The sequence below is a fragment of the Leopardus geoffroyi genome, chromosome C3, assembly GCF_018350155.1.
Source record: "Leopardus geoffroyi isolate Oge1 chromosome C3, O.geoffroyi_Oge1_pat1.0, whole genome shotgun sequence".
Classification (NCBI taxonomy): Eukaryota; Metazoa; Chordata; class Mammalia; order Carnivora; family Felidae; genus Leopardus; species Leopardus geoffroyi.
Window position 1 is genome coordinate 135,142,499 of NC_059338.1, and position 9,727 is coordinate 135,152,225.

At 37.3% G+C, this 9,727-nt stretch overlaps 1 pseudogene; it reads right to left on the reverse strand.

Moving 5' to 3' along the window:
- Positions 1-4,875: 4,875 nt before the first annotated feature.
- On the reverse strand, positions 4,876-6,322 carry LOC123586644 (annotated as a pseudogene).
- Positions 6,323-9,727: the final 3,405 nt, after the last annotated feature.

Sequence of the window (9,727 nt, forward strand, 5' to 3'; positions counted from 1 at the left end):
AGTTATAATTTATTGAGCAATTCCTGGTGTTTGTAGCTGGAGGGTTTTCAGGTTATCTGTACTGCCAGACCCTTATATGCCTGACAACATTTTGAGCACCTGAGCAATCTTTAAACTTTAAACTTCCCAGATGTTGGACATCATAAATAAAATAAGTGAAATCAAGTTAGCAACTATGATGAGCAATTCAACTCTCTTCACATGTATTCAGTAGTCACCACACTGCAGCACAGAATAACAATAAACGGTAGGGACTCTACAGATTACCTGGGTTTGATTCCCAACTCTGTTGCTCACTAGCTTTGTGACCTTGGGCAATTTACTTCATCTTTCTGAGCCTCAGTTTCTTCATCTGTAAAGTGAACCTACCCTGTAGAGTTAGTATAATGATCCAATGAGTTAATATTTATAAAAATGCTTAGAACTGTATCTGACACACAGCATGTATCATGTAATCATGTGACAAATAAAAAATGGGATAATAAATATTAGAAATTTTTTTTGTATTACCCATGAATATTTAAATAATGATTTTTTTCTTTCAGTCCCCAGCAGGACCATCTGACGATGCCAACATCATAGCTCTTCTTTTTAAGTTTAAAAATGATTCTAGTACTAAATGGTTTTTACCTAAAAGACTCGCTATGCCCCAGAGCTGACAGTGGGGAGCTTGCTTGGGATTCTCTCTCTCCTTCTCTCTCTCTGCTCCTCCCCCACTCATACATTCTCTCTTCCTCTCTCTCTCAAAATAAATAAATAATCACTAAAAAAAAAAAAAAAGAATCTCTGTGCCCCAGAATACAAGCAAAATTGTCATTGTCCATTGTGCCCCAGGCACAGGAAAAAAATTACCTGCCTAACCAAGCATTTACATGGGCCGTGAGCTAGGATGTTAAGAGTTGATAAGATGGAGAAGAAAATAAACATGAAGAAGGAGAAAAGAAATGCAGATACATTCTTCTTCCCAACCTGGAACAAGGCCAGAGTGCTGGCGGGTTGGGGGAGAAGGGGGAGGGGGAGGATGACTTTTCCCTCCCCCATGACTCCTCAAGCCCTCCCTGCTTCAGCCACACAACTTCCTGCCTGCTCAGCTCACAGGCCCCTCACCTTGATTAGGTTCAAAGAGGCAATCTGAGCAAAATACTGCAAAAAGCTGTCCCTTAGTCTAGACAATTTGCATGTCTGAGGGTGTTCCAGCTCTGAGAAACTGTGCCTCAGGGATCTGACCCCACACTAGAATGAAACCTCAAGAAAAAATCCATGTGACACTATCTATTCTACTATTATGTCGGGTGTTGTCATACGTTCTTTCATGCCATACACACATCATAATATTTTGTACTAAGCAAATACAAAATACACATCATTTAAATTGACATAAACTGATTAAGCCTCACCATATAGCCCATACAACAAACCTGGAAGAACATCCCACAATAACATGGATTTGAATATAACATGACAACCAGTTAGCTTCCGTTCTCTGCAGTGTCCATTCTCCACAAGGCAGGCCCAAATTCACTTCTCTTCTGGAGGGCAGTGATGGGAGGTGATTACCTTATGACCACTATGGGCTTTACCATGCCCAGAAAGCTGTGTATTCTGCTAGTAATAATACATAGTTAATGGGGCGCCTGGGTGGCGCAGTCGGTTAAGCGTCCAACTTCAGCCAGGTCACCATCTCGCGGTCTGGGAGTTCGAGCCCCGCGTCGGGCTCTGGGCTGATGGCTCAGAGCCTGGAGCCTGTTTCCAATTCTGTGTCTCCCTCTCTCTCTGCCCCTCCCCCATTCATGCTCTGTCTCTCTCTGTCCCAAAAATAAATAAACGTTGAAAAAAAAATAATACATAGTTAATAAAAGACATTGTTTCCTTTTTTCACACCATAACTCAAAGACTGGAAAAGTTTGTTTGCGATATTGTTTGCAATCCCACATTTTACTTGACTAAACTTTTATTTATTTATTTTAAATGTTTATTTATTTATTTTTGAGAGAGAGGGAGAGCATACACATAAGCAGGGGAAAGGGGCAGAGAGACAGGGAGACACAGAATCTGAAGCAGGCTCTAGGCTCTGAGCTGTCAGTGCAGGGCCTGATGCGGAGCTTGAACCCAGGAACCTTGAGATCATGATCCGAGCGGAAGTCAGATGCTTAACAGACTGAGCCTCCCAGGTGCTCCTACTTGACTAAACTTTTAAACCTCACTTATAGTTTTACAGGGGAGTGGAGGAGTATTACTTTATTTCAAGCATGAAGAGGAAAAAAAATCTCTTACCAAAACAGGTTTAATCTATATGATGGACACATCAATTACTAATTCAATGGTTTTCCTACTACATATCATTCATGATTCAGAAAGAGATGTAAGGTTAACAGACAGTTGATTTCTAAGGTAAAAGAATTTTAATTATTTTTAATTGTTAAGATAAAATAATGTTCTGGTTAATTAAATGGATGGGAGAAATCCTTTCAAATGTATGCATATATCAATCATCCCAATGTACACTTTAAATATAATTGTATCTGCCAACAATAAAGGTGGGGGGGAAAGGCCTTGAAATACAGTAGTCCTGTATGTATATATTTTGACCTAGAGGAATACATTTTTTTTAAAAAAGAGTCATCTGAATGATATAACTTCATATCACTGCATATTAAATTTTATTTTATTATTTATTTACTAAAATGTCAAGTCACTTTAGAGTTTATAATGGAAAAAAATTGTCTTCTGCTCCCTTTTTCACCCCTGATCTGTGCTTTCCAGAGGAAAGATATGAAATTCATTTTCTTCTGGCATTTACCATTATATTCCTAATTTATGCCACATATACTAATGTGTGACTCTTTCAATACTAATATCTATTGACTTCATACTATGAAAGATGAGGATTTAGTTTCCTAATACACCCTTTCTCTCTTTATCTAATGTGGTTCTGTACCATGTTAGGTTCATATTCAATTTGACATTAATATTGTCATATAATAATCACAGCTGGACCAGGTACTCATTAATGAAGGAAGCATTTCCTTGTGTAACTTTATTTCCCTGACTTCAATCAATGCCTCCTCTTTGCTTAATTCATTTCTTATGTAGCTTCCACTGATTCATGCCTAAACTCCCTCCCATTAGTGTGAATAAAGCTCCCCAGAATATGTTCATAAACAACAGGTAAATGCGGCTCTTTTGTTTCTTAGAACAATCTTTCCAGAATCCCAGGATGTTCTTTTTCTAACTGGGCAAGTGTGCTTTCTGGTCCTGCTTCCCTGCCGCGGTTCTAGGATTTCCCTGTACCATCATGTTAGGAATTTACTTCACCTGGCTCTCTAGTTAGGTTTTTCTGTTTCCCAAACTCCATATCTTTTCTTTCTTGGTCTACAAATTCAATTTACTTGAACACCAAGTAGGTTCCTGAGAAAGGGTGCACGAAGGTCAATATGTTGCATCTTTTAAAATATTTTGTTCTAATCTCACCACTTGACTATTTGACCATAAAATCCTAGGTTGGAAATAATTCTCTCAGAATTTGGAAGGCACAATTCCATCATTTCCTGACAACAGCATTGCAGTTGAGAGTCAAATTCCATTGTGGTCCCCAGGCTTGTGACAACTTCTTCTGATCCCCTCCTCATCCCATCCCATACCCCAGCCCCTCCCCTGAACTATGCTTAGACGTTTTCCAAATCATATCTTTATTCCTAATATTCTGAAATTTCTTGGTAGTGGTAACTTATTTTTCTCTTAGTAACTGTGCTAGGCACTTAGTCTTTCAGTTGAGGAAAGCACATTCTTTTCAACCTGTTATTGGAAATTTTCTTCTGTCATCTCCTCCTCCCTCACCTTCTCCCCCCACGTTTCCTCTTCCTCCTCCTTTGATAATTTCCTTTGTCACATGTTTTCAATTCTCACTGCCTGAAATACCACTGAGTTAATGTTGCCTAATTCTATAATTTTCTTATCTTTGTTCTAGTTTTCCAACTTTGGGGTAGATTTTGGGAGAGTCTTTGGGGGAGATCGCTTCCCATCCTTCCCATCCTCCTGTTAATATTGTCTGTATTTAGGAGATAGGATCTACTATTTAAGAGATTTTTGCTATCTGAAAACTAATTGTTTATAGCATCTTGTCTTTAATTTTTTAATGCTGTTTTCTCTCTCTTCTTTTACTGAAAGAAAATAAATTTTCTTTTAAACTGGCTTATTGGTCCCATACTTCATCTATCAGTACATTTGCTACTATTTAAAAATGGAAATGTCCTATACTGACAGTAAAGTGTGCAATTCCTTTGATGAATCCAGTCCTCTATTTTAGGTCTCTGTATTAATCTGAATAACAGATGCCTATTTTAATTTACAAGGCAGATGGCAAACTTTCCCATAGATCTTGTGAGATTTCACCTTGTCATGGACTTTGTGTTTTAAGGTTGAGGTAATGAAAACTTGAGCAACAAAATAGTCAAGCTACACAAGCAATGAGCTATGGCCTCAGATGCTCTCATTATATTCTCTCCCTTTCCTTTAGGCCAGGGTAGCTTTCTACCTGGCCAATGGAAAACAGCAACTGCTGTAAAACCTGAAAATAAATTGTTCTAAACCCAAATCCCAGAGCATTTTAGTAGGCTTTTCTATGGGCATTTTGGAAGCATTTTAAGGAAAGTACTAAACACCCAGCTCCCTCTTCAGAACAGATCCAAAGAAAAGCTCTGCTCCTTCATATGCTTTTGTTCAATTCCATCACATTCCATTCACATCTTCTGCTAACCAGGGTGAAGAGCCTTAGGCCGGTTTAAATAGCACAAACTGCACTTTTGTTAATACTATTTTTCTCTCAGTGTAAGTTCTCGATGCTCACATTTCCAGCGTTGGGAAGTACAAATACTGTTAAACTGTATTTAACAGTACAGTTGTATTTGTATATCTTTCTCTATCTTCTCCTGAAGGATAATCAACAGCTTGAGATAGATGTTTCAGAACATAAACTACTGCATGAAGACCCTCTATGCTCACCCAGACAGTATGTGCCTTCTGCCACACATGTCACTTCAGAGATAATGCCCTGGTAGAGAGCATTTCTTGTCCCGAGTAAGTAGTATAGCCCTGCCTGTCTCAAGTCTACAGATACAGCTTATCTCTGGAGGCAAGCTGGATAAAGATCAGTTTCTCTTCTTGGAGGCTATCCTTTTTCCAAATGGCATATCTGTCACAATAATATCCACAGAGCCAGTTCTCAGGGAGGAATTCCAGATATCCCATTGAACAGCTCTTGGTCAATAAAGAAGAGATATTATTGGCGGCCCTATTCACAGCCAATGTATTGTTATCACCGGCAATATAACCATTAAACCATTCTGTAGCCCCCTCTATTGGTATTGCCTCTGTTCCATACATCCCTTCAACTATTAAATGAGTAGGTTGAGGACACAGAGACTGAGCATCCCATAGGTGAGAGTAGATCTGAATTGTAGCTCCAAAATGTGAGCTGTTTCTTTGGTGGACACTCTCTTCTGTCAATGCAATGCCTACAAAGATTTGGTTATCATGGATATTCAAGAATCTCCACCTCAAAGTTGGTCATGTCAGCTTTCTACTTCAATTAATCCTGAACAGCACACCTAGAATTTCTTGCAGCCTGATTTGAGGTACAGCAGTGTTTCTCTCCTGCCCTATTGCATATGACTCTAAACTTTAACACTTGAGGATCAGTTTCTCCTTCTGAGCTTTCATCAGTCTTATCTTTGCAAGATGCCAAGCCATTACCTACTAATGTTGATATCTTTTTGATAGCTGAATTTTCATAATAGTCTAAGGTATGTGAATCTAAGCTAGTGTTCTCGAATTCTTTTAACATCTTTGTCATCTGTTTTGTCTCCTCATCCATCATCAATCTTACCTTTACTTGAATTCTGATTTATCTTTTTATGTATTTTTTTCCTTGAAACTGGTGTTAATTTTCCATATTTTTAAAGGGTCTGAGCATGGGAGCTTCCAGCCAATTCTTCAAAATCCTTTAACACTTCTTCTTTTGTTTCTTTGAACTGGTAATCTTCAAACTCATGAACAACCACAAATAAGTGATCAACTGATCTCAGACAATAAGCCTGAGCCAGACTTTCACTGAAATGTCAGAATATACCTCACTTCATTTCTGCAGAGTTTGTATGATGAGCTCAATTTCTCTCTCATTTCATCTGCAGCCATTTGTTCAAAACCAGTAGGTTCAGTGGCTCCACTAGTGACTTGGAGATGCTTAGACTCACTTCTGAGGCCAGTTTCTTTCATGAAGGTTCACATCCAAGAAGCGGTTAGTGGTTTCTTGAACTTCAGACATGTTGGCAGTTCTTCTAAGATCTATCTGTAACATCGTCTTGACCGCCAGAACAGACCCTTCCAGCTCCAGCACCCCACAGGCATACCCCAATGCTATGTTTTCTCTTCTCTCTCAAAATTTTGGGTATAGGACTTTTTTCAAGAAATTTATTAGCAAAATGTTGAAACACATACAAAAATTGAAAGAATTTTAGAGTGAATGCCAATATACCCATCATCCAGATTCTAGTGTCAACATTTTACTATACCTGCTTTTTTGCATATTTATTCCTACATTGATACATTGCATGCTTTTATGCATTTTAAGATAACCTGTAGATAAGTGTATGTCCCCCTAAGTACTTCAGCATTTCTGTCATTAACTAGAGTTCAATATTATTTTTCTTTTCACGTAAAAGTTACATACAATGTAATGCACAGATTTTTCCGAGTTCTAAAAGAGCAAATCCTTGTATAACCCAAAGCCCATCGGTATAGAACATCACAATCCCTCCAGAAAGATCATTCGAGTCCCTTCCAATTACCAGTACAAATTCCACTCCAAGAAAAACACTGTTCAAATTTTCTTCCATCATTGATTGATTTTGGCTGTTTTAAAACTTCATAAAAATAAAATAATATAGTATGTACAATTTGTGTCTGGCTTCTTTTGCTAAACATAATGTTTTTGAGATTTAGTCATACTGTTGCCTGACAATAGTTGATTCATTTCATTGCTGAGTAGTATTCCACCGTATGAATAAACGCATTCTCCTATTTTAGGATCTCTGGGATATTTTCCACTTTGGACCATTATGAATAAAGCTAATTTGAATATTTTTATACAAGTCTTTTTATGTGCATTTATGTTTTTATTTCTCCTAAGTAAATGAATACCTAGAGATGGAATTGCTGGATCATAGGTTCATGTATATTTAGTTTTACAAGAAAATACTAGATCTTTTGCCACAATATAGCTGTCATATTTGACATTCCCAACAAAAATGTATTAGATTTCCAGTTGCTACACATCCTTACCAAAATTTGGTTCTGATAACTTTCTAATATTAATCATTTCATTCTGATGTGTGTGTAGTGGTATGTCTATGTAGTCTTAATTTGCATTACCCACATGACCAATAATGTTGACCACAGTTTCACATGCCTGTTTCATATGCTTGTTAATGTGTCTATTCAATTCAAGCTATTTTTTTTTATTATTGAATTGTAGGAGCTCTTTATATATTTGTATCCCAGTCCCTTATCAGATACATGTTTCACAATATATATTTTCTTCAGATCTGTGGCAGGCCTCTTCAGTTTATTAATGCCTTTTGTTAAGTAGTTTTTAATTCTGATAAGTCAAACTTATCAATTTTTTTCTATTATGGTGATTGCTCTACATTTCAGAACTTTGCTTTTCAAAAATCACAAAGATATTACCCTATGTTTCCCCTTAAAAGCTTTCTGGCTTAGGGGCACCTGGGTGGCTCCGTCGGTCAAGCACCGGACTTTGGCTCAGGTCATGATCTCACAGTTCGTGGGTTTGAGCCCAGCGACAGGCTCTGTGCTGACAGCTCGGAGCCTGGAACCTGCTTCTGATTCTGTGTCTCCCTCTCTCTGCCCCTTCCCTGCTCACGTTCTGTCTCTCTCTGTCTCTCAAAAATAAATAAATGTAAAAAACGTTTTTTTAAGCTTTCTGGCTTTATGCTTCATTTTTATCTAATTCAGAATTTTTTTACATTTTCTTTGGTGACTTCTTCACTAAGGAAATAAGAGGGGCTTCATTTTTATCCAATTCAGAATTTTTTACATTTTCTTTGGTGATTTCTTCACTAAAGAAATAAGAGGGGTTTTCTATAACTTCAGTGGTTTTCCGAGAAGTCATGTTATTGATTTCCAATTTAATTCTGTTTTACTCAGAAAACATATCCTGTGTGCTTTCAATCCTTTTAAATGTACTTAAGATTTGTTGGAAGGGACAGCATATGATCTACCTCAGTGAACGTATCAGGTGCCCTTGAATATATATTATGAAACTAGTTGTTGAGCCCAGTGTTCTAAATGTAAATGATACCTAAATATCATTTAGGTCAAGATGGTTGATAGTTTGTTCAGCTCCATCTATGTCTTTATTGATTTTCTTTGTTCTATCAGTTGCTAAAAAATAGTGTTAAAAAAGTTCAACAATGATTATAGAATTGTTTATTTTTCCCCTTGATCCTGTCATTATTATCTCATGAATTTTGAAGGTGTTATGAGAGAAAAAAAACATTTATGAATATTATGTCTTTCTGAAGAACTGACTCTTTTGGCATTGTGAAAAGTCTCTCTTTATTTCCAGTGCTCTTTATTTCTTCCTGAAGATTGAATTTCAGTGTGGTGTCATTTCCCTTTAGCCTGAAGAATTTCCATTAGCATCCCTCAAAGGGCATGTCTGCTGGTGATAAATTCTCTTTTCCTTACTTACAATTGCCTTTATTTAGCCTTCTTCATTTTTGCTGGATATAGAATTTTGAGTTGTCAGATTTTTTTTCTGTTCTTTCAGAACTCTAAATATGTGTTTTGCTATCTTGTTCGTATATAAAGAATGTGTTGTTTTCTCTGGATGCTTTCAAGATTTTCTCTCTGTATCTGATATTCAGTATTTTATTATGATGAGTCAAAGGTCAGTTTTATTTTGAATTTTCCCGTTTTTCAAAAGCAGCCTACTGAGGTATAATTGACATACAGTAAATCGGGGCATACTCTAGTGTACATTTGGGGATACATTTTGACATACATGCATACTCCAGAAACCATCACACAATCAAAACAATGAACATGTCTGTTACCCAAGAAAGTTTCCTTCTGCCTGTGTAATTTATCCCACCTTCATCCCATTCATGGAGCCACTGATCTCCCTCCTGACACTCTACATTGCTTTGTATTTCCTAGAATTTTTTTATACTCTTTTGTCTAGCTCTTTCAGTAGCATAACTATGTCGAGATTCATATGCTATGGTGTGTATCAAGAGTTCAGTGCTTTGCATTGCTGAGTAGTAATCTACTATAATGATATGCTTTATATTTATCCATCCACCTATTAATAGGCATTCACATTCTTTCAATTTGGGGGCCATTACAAATAAAGTTGTCATGAACATTCATGCACAATCTTTTCATCTGCCTTGGGTAAATACCTAGGACTAGGATGGCTAGGTCACATGGAGGTGTGTTTAGCTTTTTTTTTTAATGTTTACTTATTTTTGAGAGAGTACAACAGAAGAGGGCAGAGAGAAAGGGGAACAGAGGATCCAAAGTGGGCTCTGTGTTGACAGCAGACAGCCCAATGTAGGGTTCGAACTCACAACAATGAGATCATGACCTGAGCCGAAGTCAGATGCTCAACCGACTGAGCCACCCAGGCACTCTTTTTAAAAAATTA